Here is a 15,657-nt window from a genome sequence, read left to right on the forward strand (position 1 = left end):
GTTACAGCTTTCCCCTCAAGAAGACTTTCGCTAAGACAGTTCTTTTGGAATTGACAAAGTGATATTTGGAAGCCCGTAGAGGGCTATGGAGGGAAGGGAAATATCCAGAGATGAAATCTGGAAAGAAGCTTTCTGAGAAACTGCTTAGTGTTCTGTTAATTCATCTAACAGAGTTACACCTTTATTTCCTGGATCACTTTGCTAGACTTATTCCGGTGGAATCTGAGAACAGATATTTCAGATCCCTTTGAAGTCTATAGGGCCAAAGGAAATATCCTCCGATAACAGAGAGAAAGAAGCTTTCTGACAGACTACATTGTGTTCTGTGAAATCATCTCACAGAGTTACAGCTATCCCCTCAAGAAGCCTTTCGCTAAGACAGTTCTTGTGGAATTGGCAAAGTGATATTTGGAAGTCCATAGAGGGCTATGATGATAAAGGAAATATCCTCAGATGAAATCTGGAAAGCAGCTTTCTGAGAAACTGCTCATTGTTCCGTTAATTCATCTCACAGAGTTACATCTGTGTTTCGTGGATATCTTGGTAAGACTTATTTCTGTGGAATCTGAGAAGAGATATTTCGGATCCGTTTGCAAACTATAAGGCCAAAGGAAATATCCTCTGATAACAAAGAGAAAGAAGCTTTCTGAGAAACTTTGTTGTGTTCTGTAAAATCATCTCACAGAGTTACAGCTTTCCCCTCAAGAAGCCTTTCGCTAAGACAGTTCTTGTGGAATTGGCAAAGTGATATTTGGAAGCCCATAGAGGGCTATGGTGATAAAGGAAATACCCTCAGATGAAACCTGGAAAGCAGATTTCTGCGAAACTGCTTAGTGTTCTGTTAATTCATCTCACAGAGTTATATCTGTATCTCGTGGTTCCCTTTGCTAGCCTTATTTCTGTGGAATCTGAGAACAGATATTTCGGATCCCTTTGAAGACTATAGGGCCAAAGGAAATATCCTCCGATAACAAAGAGAAAGAAGCTTTCTGAGAAACTTCTTTGTGTTCTGTGAAATCATCTCACAGAGTTACAGCTTTCTCCTCAAGAATCCTTTCGCTAAGACAGTTCTTGTGGAATTGGCAAAGTGATATTTAGAAGCCCTTAGTGGGCAACGGTGAAAAAGGAATATCCTCAGATGAAATCTGGAAAGAATCTTTCTGAGAAACTGCTTAGTGTTCCGTTAATTCATCAAACACAGTTTCATCTGTACTTCATGGATCTCTTTTCTAGCCTTATTTCTGTGGAATCTGAGACCACATAATTCGGATCCCTTTGAAGACTATAGGGCCAAAGGAAATATCCTCCGATAACAAAGAGAGAGAAGCTCTCTGAGAAACTTCTTTGTGTTCTGTGAAATCATGTCACAGAGTTACAGCTTTCAGCTCAAGAAGCCTTTCGCTAAGACAGTTCTTGTGGAATTGGCAATGTGATATTTGGAAGGCCTTAGAGGGCTATGGTGAAAAAGGGAATATCCAGAGATGAAATCTTCAAAGAAGCTTTCGGAGAAACTGCTTAGTGCTCTGTTAATTCATCTCACGGAGTTACATCTGTATTTCCTGAATCTCTTTCCTTGGCTTATTTCTGTGAAATCTGAGAAGAGATATTTCGGATCCCTTTGAAGACTACAGGGTCAAAGGAAATATCCTCCGATAACAAAGAGAAAGAAGCTTTCCGAGAAACTTCTTTGTGTTCTTCGAAATCATCTCACAGAGTTACAGCTTTCACCTCAAGAAGTCTTTCGCTAAGACAGTTCTTGTAGAATTGGCAAAGTGATATTTGGAAGTCCATAGAGGGCTATGGTGAAAAAGGAAATATCCTCAGTTGAAATCTGGAAAGAATCTTTCTGAGAAACTGCTTAGTGTTCTCTTAATTCATCTTACAGAGTTACATCTGTATTTCGTAGATCTCTTTGCTAGCGTTATTTCTGTGGAATCTGAGAACAGATATTTCGGATCGCTTTGAAGACTATAGGTCCCAAGGAAATATCCTCCGATAACAAAGAGAAAGAAGCTTTGTGAGAAACTTCTTTGTGTTCTGCGAAAACATCTCACAGAGTTACAGCTTTCCCTCAAGAAGCCTTTCGCTAAGACAGTTCTTGTGGAATTGGCAAAGTGATATTTGGAAGCCCGTAGAGGGCTATGGAGGGAAGGAAAATATCCAGAGATGAAATCTGGAAAGAAGCTTTTTGAGAAACTGCTTAGTGTTCTGTTAATTCATCTCACAGGGTTATATCTGTAACTCCTGGATCTCTTTGCTAGGCTTTTTTCTGTGAAATCTGAGACCAGATATTTCGGATCCCTTGGAAGACTAGAGGGCCAAAGGAATTATCCTCCGATAGCAAAGAGAAGGAAGCTGTCTGAGAAACTTCTTTGTGTTGTGAAATCATCCCACCGAGTGACAGCTTTCACCTAAAGAAGCCTTTCGCTAAGACAGTTCTATTGGAGTTGGCAAAGTGATATTTGGAAGCCCATGGAGGGCTATGGTGAAAAAGGAAATATCCTCAGATGAAATCTGGAAAGAACCTTTCTGAGAAACTGCTTAGTGTTCTGTTGATTGATCTCACAGAGTTACATCTGTGTTTCGTGTATCTCTTTGCTAGGCTTATTTCTGTGGTATCTGATAACAAATATTTCGGATCCCATTGAAGACTATAGGGCCTAAGGAAATATCCTGCGATAACAAAGAGAAAGAAGCTTTCTGAGAAACTTCTTTGTGTTCTGTGAAATCATCTCACACAGTTACAGCTTTTCCCTCAAGGAGGGTTTCGCTAAGACAGTTCTTGTGGAATTGGCAAAGTGATATTTGGAAGCCCTTAGAGGGCTATGGTGAAAGAGGAAATATCCTCGGATGAAATCTGGAAAGAAGCTTTCTGAGAAACTGCTTAGTGTTCTTTAATTCATCTCACGGAGTTACATCTGTCTTTCGTGGATCTCCTTGCTAGCCTTATTTCTGTGGAATCTGAGAACAGATATTTCGGATCCCTTTGAAGACTATAGGGCCAAAGGAAATATCCTCCGATAACAAAGAGAAAGAAGCTTTCTGACAGACTACATTGTGTTCTGTGAAATCATCTCACAGAGTTACAGCCATCCCCTCAGGAAGACTTTCGCTAAGACAGTTCTTGTGGAATTGGCAAAGTGATATTTGGAAGTCCATAGAGGGCTAAGCTGAAAAAGGAAATATCCTCAGATGAAATCTGGAAGGAAGCTTTCTGAGAAACTGCTTAGTGTTCTGTTAATTCATCTCACAGAATTATATCTGTATTTCGTGGATCTCTTTGCTAGCCTTATTTCTGTGGAATCTGAGAACAGATATTTCGGATCAATTTGAAGACATTGGGCCAAAAGAAATAACCTCCCATAACAAAGAGAAAAAAGCTTTCTGAGAAACTTCTTTGTGCTCTGTGAAATCATCTCCCAGAGTTACAGCTTTCCCCTAAAGAAGCCTTTCGCTACGACAGTTCTAGTGGAGTTGGCAAAGTGATATTTGGAAGCCCATGGAGGGCTATGGTGAAAAAGGAAATATCCTCAGATGAAATCTGGAAAGAACCTTTCTGAGAAACTGCTTAGTGTTCTGTTAATTGATCTCACAGAGTTACATCTGTGTTTCGTGTATCTCTTTGCTAGGCTTATTTCTGTGGAATCTGATAACAAATATTTCGGATCCCTTTGAAGACTATAGGGCCTAAGGAAATATCCTGCGATAACAAAGAGAAAGAAGCTTTCTGAGAAACTTCTTTGTGTTCTGTGAAATCATCTCACCGACACACAGCTATCCCCTCCAGAATCCTTTCGCTAAGACAGATCTTGTGGAATTGGCAAAGTGATATTTGGAAGCCCTTAGAGGGCTATGGTGAAAAAGGAATATCCTCAGATGAAATCTGGAAAGAAGCTTTCTGAGAAACTGCTTAGTGTTCTGTTAATTCATCAAACAGAGTTACATCTGTATTTCATGGATCTCTTTGCTAGCCTTATTTCTGTGGAATCTGACACCACATATTTCGGATCCCATTGAAGACTATAGGGCCAAAGGAAATATCCTCCGATAACAAAGAAGAAAAAGCTTTCTGAGAAACTTCTTTGTGTTCTGTGAAATCATCCCACAGACTTACAGCTTTCCGCTCAAGAAAGATTTCGCTAAGACAGTTCTTGTGGAATTGGCAATATGATATTTGGAAGCTCATAGAGGGCTATGGTGAAAAAGGAAATATCCAGAGATAAAATCTGCAAAGAAGCTTTCTCAGAAACTGCTTAGTGTTCGGTTAATTAATCTCACAGCGTTACATCTGTCTTTCGTGGATCTCCTTGCTAGCCTTATTTCTGTTGAATCTGAGAACAGATATTTCGGATCCCTTTGAGGACTACAGGGCCAAAGGAAATATTCTCCGATAACAAAGAGAAAGAAACTTTCTGAGAAATTTCATTGTGTTCTGTGAAATCATCTCACAAAGATACAGCTTTCCCCTCAAGGAGCCTGTCGCTAAGACAGTTCTTGTGAAACTGGCAAAGTGATATTTGGAAGTCCATAGCGGGCTAAGCTGAAAAAGTAAATATCCTCAGAAGAAATCTGGAAAGAAGCTTTCTGAGAAACTGCTTAGTGTTCTGTTAATTCATCTCACAGAATTACATCTGTATTTCGTGGATCTCTTTGCTAGCCTTATTTCTGTGGAATCTGAGAACAGATATTTCGGATCCCTTTGAAGACTTTGGGCCAAAAGAAATATCTTCCGATAACAAAGAGAAAGAAGCTTTCTGAGAAACTTCTTTGCGTTCTGTGAAATCATCTCCCAGAGTTACAGCTTTACCCTCAAGAAGCCTTTCGCTAAGACAGTTCGTGTGGAATTGGAAAAGTGATATTTGGAAGCCCATAGAGGGTTAAGGTCAGAAAGGAAATATCCTCAAATGAAATCTGGAAAGAAGCTCTCTGAGAAACTGCTTAGTGTTCGGTTAATTCATCTCACAGAGTTACATCTGTATTTCGTGGATGTCTTTGCTAGCCTTATTTCTGTGTATTCTGAGAATAGATATTTCGGATGCCTTTGAAGACTATAGGGCCAAGGGAAATATCCTCCGATAAAAAGAGAAAGAAGCTTTCTGAGAAACTTCTTTGTGTTCTGCGAAATCATCTCACAGATATACAGCTATCCCCTCAAGAATCGTTTCGCTAGGACAGTTCTTGTGGAATTTGCAAAGTGATATTTGGAAGCCCATAGAGGGCTATGGTGAAAAAGGAATATCCTCAGATGAAATCTGGAAAGAAGCTTTCTGAGAAACTGCTTAGTGTTCTGTTAATTCATCAAACAGAGTTACATCTGTATTTCATGGATCTCTTTGCTAGCCTTGTTTCTGTGGAATCTGAGACCACATATTTCGGATCCCTTTGAAGAGTATAGGGCCAAAGGAAATATCCTCCGATAACAAAGAGAAAGAAGCTTTCTGAGAAACTTCTCTGTGTACTGTGAAATCATCTCACAGAGTTGCCGCTTTCCGCTCAAGAAGCCCTTCGCTAAGGCAGTTCTTGTGGAATTGGCAATGTGGTATTTGGAAACCCATAGAGGGCTATGGTGAAAAAGGGAATATCCAGAGATGAAATCTGCAAAGAAGCTTTCTGAGAAACTGCTTAGTGTTCTGTTAATTCATCTCACAGAGTTACATCTGTATTTCGTGGATCTCTTTGCTAGCCTTATTTCTGTGGAATCTGAGAACAGATATTTCGGATCCCTTTGAAGTCTATAGGGCCAAAGGAAATATCCTCTGATAACAAAGAGAAAGAAGCTTTCTGAGAAACTTCTTTGTGTTCTGTGAAATCATCTCACAGAGTGACAGCTTTCCCCTCAAGAAGCCTTTCGCTAAGACAGTTCGTGTGGAATTGGAAAACTGATATTTGGAAGCCCATAGAGGGCTACGGAGGGAAGGGAAATATCCTCAGATGAAATCTGGAAAGAAGTTTTCTGAGAAACTGCTTAGGGTTCTGTTAATTCATCTCACAGAGTTACATCTGTATTTCGTGGATCTCCTTGCTAGCTTTATTTCTCTTGAATCTGAGAACAGATATTTCGGATCCCTTTGAAGACTATAGGGCCAAAGGAAATAACCTCTGATAACAAAGAGGAAGAAGCTTTCTGAGCAACTTCTTTGTGTTCTGTGATATCATCTCACAGACTTACAGCTTTCCCCTCAAGAAGCATTTCGCTAAGACAGTTCTTGTGGAATTGGAAAAGTGATATTTGGAAGCCCATAGAGAGCAATGGTGAAAAAGGAAATATCTTCATATGAAATCCGGAAAGAAGCTTTCTGAGAAACTGCTTAGTGTTCTGTTAATTCATCTCACAGATTTACACCTGCATTTCGTGGATCTCTTTGCTAGACTTATTTCTTTGGAATCAGAGAACAGATATTTCGGATCCTTTTGAAGACTATAAGGCCAAAGGAAATATCCTCCGATAACAAAGAGAAAGAAGCTTTCTGAGAAACTTCTTTGTGTTCTGTGAACTCATCTCACAGAGATATAGCTTTCCGCTCAAGACGCCTTTCGCTAAGACAGTTCTTGTGGAATTGGCAATATGATATTTGGAATCCCATAGACGGTTATGGTGAAAAAGGAAATATGCAGAGATGAAATCTGCAAAGAAGCTTTCTCAGAAACTGCTTAGTGTTCTGTTAATTCATCTCACAGAGTTACATCCGTATTTCGTGGATCTCTTTTCTAGGCTTATTTCGGTGGAATCTAAGAACAGATATTTCGGATCCCTTTGAAGACTAAAGGGCCAAAGGAAATATCCTCTGAAAACAAAGAGAAAGAAGCTTTCTGAGAAACTTCTTTGTGTCCTGTTAAATCATCTCACACAGTTACAGCTTTCGCCTCAAGGAGCGTTTCGCTAAGACAGTTCTTGTGGAATTGGCAAAGTGATATTTGGAAGCCCATAGAGGGCTATGGTGAAAGAGAAAATATACACAGATGAAATCTGGAAAGAAGCTTTCTGAGAAACTGCTTAGTGTTCTGTTAATTCATCTCACAGAGTTACATCTGTATTTCGTGAATCTCTTTGCTAGCCTTATTTCTGTGGAATCTGAGAACAGATATTTCGGATCCCTTTGAAGACTATAGGGACAAAGGAAATATCCTCTGATAACAAAGACAAAGAAGCTTTCTGAGAAACTTCTTTGTGTTCTGTGAAATCATCTCACAGAGTTACAGCTTTCCGCTCAAGACGCCTTTCGCTAAGACAGTTCTTGTAGAATTGGTAAAGTGATATTTTGAAGCCCATAGAGGGCTATGGTTAAAAAGGAAATATTCTCAGATGAAATCAGGAAAAAAGCTTTCTGAGAAACTGCTTAGTGTTCTGTTAATTCATCTCTCAGAGTTACATCTGTAATTCGTGGATCTCTTTGCTAGCCTTATGTCTGTGGAATCTGAGAGCAGATATGTCGGATCCCTTTGAAGACTATAGGGCCAAAGTAAACATCCTCCGATAACAATGAGAGTGAAGCCTTCTGAGAAACTTCTTTGTGTTCTGTGAAATAATTTCACACAGTTACAGCTTTCACCTCAAGACGCCTTTCGCTAAGATAGTTCCTTTGGAATTGGCAAAGTGATATTTGGAAGCCCATAGAGGGCTATGTAGAAAAAGGAAATATCCTCAGATGAAATCTGGAAAGAAGCTTTCTGAGAAACTGCTTAGTGTTCTGTTAATTCATCTCACGGAGTTACATCTGTATTTCGTGGATCTCTTTGCTAGGCTTATTTCTGTGGAATCTGAGAACAGATATTTCGGATCCCTTTGAAGACTAAAGGGCCAAAGGAAATATCCTCCGATAACAAAGAGAAAGAAACTTTCGGAGAAACTTCTTTGTGTTCTGTGAAATCATCTCACAGAGTTACAGCTTTACCATCAAGAAGCCTTTGGCTAAGACAGTTCTTGTGGAATTGGCAAAGTGAAATTTGGAAGACCATAGAGGGCTATGGTGAGAAAGGAAATATCCTCAGATGAAATCTGGAAAGAAGCTCTCTGAGAAACTGCTTAGTGTTCGGTTAATTCATCTCACAGAGATACATCTGTATTTCGTGGATCTCTTTGCTAGCCTTATTTCTGTGTATTCTGAGAATAGATGTTTCGGATCCCTTTGAAGACTGTAGGGCTAAGGGAAATATCCTCCGATAAAAAAGAGAAAGAAGCTTTCTGAGAAACTTCTTTGTGTTCTGCGAAATCATCTCACAGACTTACAGCTTTCCCCTCAAGAATCCTTTCGCTAAGACAGTTCTTGTGGAATTGGCAAAGTGATATTTGGAAGCCCATAGAGGGCTATGCTGAAAAAGGAATATCCTCAGATGAAATCTGGATAGAAGCTTTCTGAGAAACTGCTTAGTGTTCTGTTAATTCATCAAACAGAGTTACATCTGTATTTCATGTATCTCTTTGGTGGCCTTATTTCTGTGGAATCTGAGACCACATATTTCGGATCCCTTTGAAGACTATAGGGCCAAAGGAAATGTCCTCCGTTAACAAAGAGAAAGAAGCTTTCTGAGAAACTTCTTTGTGTTCCGTGAAATCATCTCACAGAGTTACAGCTTTCCGTTCAAGAAGCCTTTCGCTAAGACAGTTCTTGTGGAATTGGCAATGTGATATTTGGAAGCCCATAGAGGGCTATTGTGAAAAAGGGAATATCCAGAGATGAAACCTGCAAAGAAGCTTTCTGAGAAAGTGCTTAGTATTCTGTTAATTCATCTCACAAAGTTACATCTGCATTTCGTGGATCTCTTTGCTAGGCTTATTTCTGTGGAATCTGAGAACAGATATTTCGGATCCCTTTGAAGACTATAGGGCCAAAGGAAATATCCTCAGGTAACAAAAAGAGAAAGAAGCTTTCTGAGAAACTTCTTTTTGTTCTGTGAAATCATCTCACAGAGTTACAGCTTTCCACTCAAGAAGCCTTTCGGTAAGACAGTTCTTGTGGAATTGGCAAAGTGATATTTGGAAGCTCATAGAGGGCTATGGTGAAAAAGGAAATATTCTCAGATGAAATCTGGAAAGAAGCTTTCTGAGAAACTGCTTAGTGTTCTGTTAATTCATCTCACAGAGTTACATCTGTTTTTCGTGGATCTCTTTGGTAGCCTTATTTCTGTGGGATCTGAAAACAGATAATTCGGATCACTTTGAAGACTATAGGACCAAAGGAAATTTCCTCCAATAACAAAGATAAAGAAGCTTTCTGAGAAACTTCTTTGTGTTCTGTGAAATCATCTCACAGAGTTACAGCTATCCCCTCTAGAAGCCTTTCGCTAAGACAGTTCTTGTGGAATTGGGAAAGTGATATTTGGAATCCCATATATGGCTATGGTGAAAACGGAATATCCTCAGATGAAATCTGGAAAGAATCTTTCTGAGAAACTGCTTAGTGTTCTGTTAGTTAATCAAACAGAGTTACCTCTGTATTTCATGGATCTCTTTGCTAGCCTTATTTCTGTGGAATCTGAGACCACATATTTCGGATCCCTTTGAAGACTATAGGTCCCAAGGAAATATCCTCCGATAACAAAGAGAAAGAAGCTTTCTGAGAAACTTCTTTGTGTTCTGTGAAACCACCTCACAGAGTTACAGCGTTCCGCTCAAGAAGCCTTTCGCTAAGACAGTTCTTCTGGAATTGGCAATGTGATATTTGGAAGCCCATAGAGGGCTTTGGTGAAAAAGGGAATATCCAGAGATGAAATCTGCAAAGAAGCTTTCTGAAAAACTGCTTAGTGTTCTGTTACTTCATCTCACAGAGTTACATCTGTATTTCGTGGATCTCTTTGCTAGGCTTATTTCTGTGGAATCTGAGAACAGATATTTCAGATCCCTTTGAAGACTATAGGGCCAAAGGAAATATCCTCCGATAACAAAGAGAAAGAAGCTTTCTGAGAAACTTCTTTCCGTTCTGTGAAATCATCTCCCAGAGTTACAGCTTTACCCTCAAGAAGCCTTTCGCTAAGACAGTTCGTGTGGAATTGGAAAAGTGATATTTGGAAGCCCATAGAGGGTTAAGGTCAGAAAGGAAATATCCTCAAATGAAATCTGGAAAGAAGCTCTCTGAGAAACTGCTTAGTGTTCGGTTAATTCATCTCACAGAGTTACATCTGTATTTCGTGGATGTCTTTGCTAGCCTTATTTCTGTGTATTCTGAGAATAGATATTTCGGATGCCTTTGAAGACTATAGGGCCAAGGGAAATATCCTCCGATAAAAAGAGAAAGAAGCTTTCTGAGAAACTTCTTTGTGTTCTGCGAAATCATCTCACAGATATACAGCTATCCCCTCAAGAATCGTTTCGCTAGGACAGTTCTTTTGGAATTGGCAAAGTGATATTTGGAAGCCCATAGAGGGCTATGGTGAAAAAGGAATATCCTCAGATGAAATCTGGAAAGAAGCTGTCTGAGAAACTGCTTAGTGTTCTGTTAATTCATCAAACAGAGTTACATCTGTATTTCATGGATCTCTTTGCTAGCCTTGTTTCTGTGGAATCTGAGACCACATATTTCGGATCCCTTTGAAGAGTATAGGGCCAAAGGAAATATCCTCCGATAACAAAGAGAAAGAAGCTTTCTGAGAAACTTCTCTGTGTACTGTGAAATCATCTCACAGAGTTGCCGCTTTCCGCTCAAGAAGCCCTTCGCTAAGGCAGTTCTTGTGGAATTGGCAATGTGGTATTTGGAAACCCATAGAGGGCTATGGTGAAAAAGGGAATATCCAGAGATGAAATCTGCAAAGAAGCTTTCTGAGAAACTGCTTAGTGTTCTGTTAATTCATCTCACAGAGTTACATCTGTATTTCGTGGATCTCTTTGCTAGCCTTATTTCTGTGGAATCTGAGAAGAATTATTTCGGAACCCTTTGAAGTCTATAGGGCCAAAGGAAATATCCTCTGATAACAAAGAGAAAGAAGCTTTCTGAGAAACTTCTTTGTGTTCTGTGAAATCATCTCACAGAGTGACAGCTTTCCCCTCAAGAAGCCTTTCGCTAAGACAGTTCGTGTGGAATTGGAAAAGTGATATTTGGAAGCCCATAGAGGGCTACGGAGGGAAGGGAAATATCCTCAGATGAAATCTGGAAAGAAGTTTTCTGAGAAACTGCTTAGGGTTCTGTTAATTCATCTCACAGAGTTACATCTGTATTTCCTGGATCTCTTTGCTAGACTTATTTCTTTGGAATCAGAGAACAGATATTTCGGATCCTTTTGAAGACTATAAGGCCAAAGGAAATATCCTCCGATAACAAAGAGAAAGAAGCTTTCTGACAAACTTCTTTGTGTTCTGTGAACTCATCTCACAGAGATATAGCTTTCCGCTCAAGACGCCTTTCGCTAAGATAGTTCTTGTGGAATTGGCAATATGATATTTGGAATCCCATAGACGGTAATGGTGAAAAAGGAAATATGCAGAGATGAAATCTGCAAAGAAGCTTTCTCAGAAACTGCTTAGTGTTCTGTTAATTCATCTCACAGAGTTACATCCGTATTTCGTGGATCTCTTTTCTAGGCTTATTTCTGTGGAATCTAAGAACAGATATTTCGGATCCCTTTGAAGACTAAAGGGCCAAAGGAAATATCCTCTGAAAACAAAGAGAAAGAAGCTTTCTGAGAAACTTCTTTGTGTCCTGTTAAATCATCTCACACAGTTACAGCTTTCGCCTCAAGGAGCGTTTCGCTAAGACAGTTCTTGTGGAATTGGCAAAGTGATATTTGGAAGCCCATAGAGGGCTATGGTGAAAGAGAAAATATACACAGATGAAATCTGGAAAAAAAGCTTTCTGAGAAACTGCTTAGTGTTCTGTTAATTCATCTCACAGAGTTACATCTGTATTTCGTGAATCTCTTTGCTAGCCTTATTTCTGTGGAATCTGAGAACAGATATTTCGGATCCCTTTGAAGACTATAGGGCCAAAGGAAATATCCTCCGATAACAAAGAGAAAGAAGCTTTCTGAGAAACTTCTTTGTGTTCTGTGAAATCATCTCACAGAGTTACAGCTTTCCGCTCAAGACGCCTTTCGCTAAGACAGTTCTTGTAGAATTGGTAAAGTGATATTTTGAAGCCCATAGAGGGCTATGGTTAAAAAGGAAATATTCTCAGATGAAATCAGGAAAAAAGCTTTCTGAGAAACTGCTTAGTGTTCTGTTAATTCATCTCTTAGAGTTACATCTGTAATTCGTGGATCTCTTTGCTAGCCTTATGTCTGTGGAATCTGAGAGCAGATATGTCGGATCCCTTTGAAGACTATAGGGCCAAAGTAAATATCCTCCGATAACAAAGAGAATGAAGCCTTCTGAGAAACTTCTTTGTGTTCTGTGAAATCATTTCACACAGTTACAGCTTTCCCCTCAAGACGCCTTTCGCTAAGACAGTTCCTTTGGAAATGGCAAAGTGATATTTGGAAGCCCATAGAGGGCTATGTAGAAAAAGGAAATATCCTCAGATGAAATCTGGAAAGAAGCTTTCTGAGAAACTGCTTAGTGTTCTGTTAATTCATCTCACGGAGTTACATCTGTATTTCGTGGATCTCTTTGCTAGGCTTATTTCTGTGGAATCTGAGAACAGATATTTCGGATCCCTTTGAAGACTAAAGGGCCAAAGGAAATATCCTCCGATAACAAAGAGAAAGAAGCTTTCGGAGAAACTTCTTTGTGTTCTGTGAAATCATCTCACAGAGTTACAGCTTTACCATCAAGAAGCCTTTGGCTAAGACAGTTCTTGTGGAATTGGCAAAGTGAAATTTGGAAGACCATAGAGGGCTATGGTGAGAAAGGAAATATCCTCAGATGAAATTGGAAAGAAGCTTTCTGAGAAACTGCTTAGTGTTCTGTGAATTCATCTCACAGAGTTAGAGCTTTCCCCTCAAGAATCTGCTCGCTAAGCCTGTTCTTGTTGAATTCAAAAAGTGATATTGGGAAGCCCATAGAGGCCTATGGTGAAAAAGAAAATATCCTCAGAGAAAAACTTGAAAGAAGCCTTCTGGTAAACTGCTTTGTCATGTGTGACTTCCACTCACAGAGTTACATCTGTATTTCGTGGATATCTTTTCTAGCCTTATTTCAGTGGAATCTGAGAACAGATATTTCAGATCCCTTTGAAGACTATAGGGCCAAAGGAAATATCCTCCTATAAGAAAGTGAAAGAAGCTTTCTGAGAAACTTCTTTGTGTTCTGTGAAATCATCTCACAGAGTTACAGCTTTCCCCTCAAGAAGCCTTTCACTAAGACTGTTCTTGTGGAATTTGCAAAGTGATATTTGGAAGCCCCTAGAGGGCTATGGTGAGAAAGGAAATATCCTCAGATGAAATCTGGAAAGAAGCTTTCTGAGAAACTGCTTAGTGTTCTGTTAATTCATCTCACAGAGTTACAGATTTCCCCTCAGGAAGCCTTTCGCGAACACAGTTCTTGTGGAATTTGCAAAGTGATATTTTAAAGCCCATAGATTGCTATGGTGAAAAAGGAAATATACGCAGATGAAATCTGGAAAGAAGCTTTCTGAGAAACTGCTAAGTTTTCTGTTAATTCATCTCACAGAGTTACAGCATTCCCCTCAAGTAGCCGCTCACTAAGCCTGTTCTTGTGGAATTCGCAAAGTGATATTGGGAAGCCCATAGAAGGCTATGGTGAAAAAGAAAATATTCTCAGAGAAAAACTGGAAAGAAGCTTTCTGATAAACTGCTTTGTGATGTGTGACTTCCACTCACAGAGTTAAATCTGTATTTCGTGGATCTCTTTGCTAGCCTTATTTCTGTGGAATCTGAGAACAGTTATTTCGGATCCCTTTGAAGACTATAGGGCCAAAGGAAGTATCCTCCGACAAAAAAGAGAAAGAAGCTATCTGAGAACCTTCTTTGTGTTCTTTGAAATCGTCTCACAGAGTTACAGCGTTCCACTCAAGAAGCCTTTCGCTAAGACAGTTCTTGTGGAATTTGCAAAGTGATATTTGGAAGACCATAGAGGGCTATGGAGAAAAAGGATATATCCTCAGATGAAAACTGGAAAGAAGCTTTCTGAGAAACTGCTAAGTGTTCTGTTAATTCATCTAACAGAGTTACAGCTTTCCCCTCAAGAAGCCGCTCGCTAAGCATGTTCTTGTGGAAATCGCAAAGTGATATTCGGAAGCCCATAGAGGGCTATGGTGAAAAAGAAAATATCCTCAGAGAAAAACTGGAAAGAAGCTTTCTGGGAAAGTGCTTTGTGATGTGTGACTTCCACTCACAAAGTTACATGTCTATTTCGTGGTTCTCTTTGCTAGCCTTGTTTCAGTGGAATCTGAGAACAGATATTTCGGATCCCTTTGAAGACTATAGGACCAGAGGAAATATCCTCCGATAACAAAGAGAAAGAATCTTTTTGAGAAACTTCTTTGTGTTCTGTGAAATCATCTCACAGAGTTACAGCTTTGCCCTCAAGAAGCCTTTCGCTAAGACAGTTCTTGTGAAATTTACAAAGTGATATTTGGAAGCCCAGAGAGCGCTATTGTGAAATGGAAATATCCACAGATGAAGTCTGGAAAGAAGCTTTCTGAGAAACTGCTTACTGTTCTGTTAATTCATCTCACAGAGTTACAGTTTTCCCCTCAGGAAGCCTTTCGCTAAGGAGGTTCTTGTGGAATTTGCAAAGTGATATTTGAAAGCCCATTGATTGCTATGGTGAAAAAAGAAATATCCTCAGATGAAATCTGGAAAGAAGCTTTCTGAAAACGGCTTAGTGTTCTGTTTATTCATCTCACGGAGATACTTCTGTATTTCCGAATCTCTTTGGCAGCCTTATTTCTGTGGAATCTGAGAACAGATATTTCGGATCCCTTTGGAGACTATAGGGCCAAAGGAAATATCCTCCGAGAACAAAGAGAAAGAAGCTTTCTGAGAAACTTCTTTGTTATCTCTGAAATCATCTCACAGAGTTACAGCTTTCCCCTCAAGAAGCCTTTCGGTAAGACAGTTCTTGTGGAATTGGCAAAGTGATATTTGGAAGCCCATAGAGGGCTATGGTGAAAAAGGAAATATCCTCACATGAAATCTGGAAAGAAGCTTTCTGAGAAACTGGTCTGTGATGTGTGACTTCCAGTCACAGAGTTACATGTGTATTTCGTGGATCTCTTTGCTAGCCTTATTTCTGTGGAATCTGAGAACAGACATTTCGGATCCCTTTGAAGAAGATAGGGCCAAATAAAATATCATCCGATAAAAAAGAGAAAGAAGCTTTCTGAGAAACTTCTTTGTGTTCTGTGAAATCATTTCTCAGAGTTACAGCTCTCCCCTAGGAAGCCTTTCCTAAGACAGTTGTTGTGGAATTGGCAAAGTGATATTTGGAAGCCCATAGAGTGCTATGGTGAAAGAGAAAATATCCTCAGATGAAATCTGGAAAGAAGCTTTCTGAGAAACTGTTCTGTGATGTGTGAATTCCACTCACCGCGTTACATCTGTATTTCGTGGATCTCTTTGCTAGCCTTATTTCTGTGGAATCTGAGAACAGATATTTCGGATCCCTTTGAAGACTATAGGGCCCAAGGGAATATCCTCCGATAACAAAGAGAAAGAAGCTTTCTGAGAAACTTCTTTGTGTTCTGTGAAATCATCTCACAGAGTTACAGCTTTCTCCTCAAGAAGCCTTTCGCTAAGACAGTTCTTGTGGAATTGTGAAAGTGATAT

This window comes from Macaca fascicularis, chromosome 14, assembly GCF_037993035.2.
Source record: "Macaca fascicularis isolate 582-1 chromosome 14, T2T-MFA8v1.1".
Classification (NCBI taxonomy): Eukaryota; Metazoa; Chordata; class Mammalia; order Primates; family Cercopithecidae; genus Macaca; species Macaca fascicularis.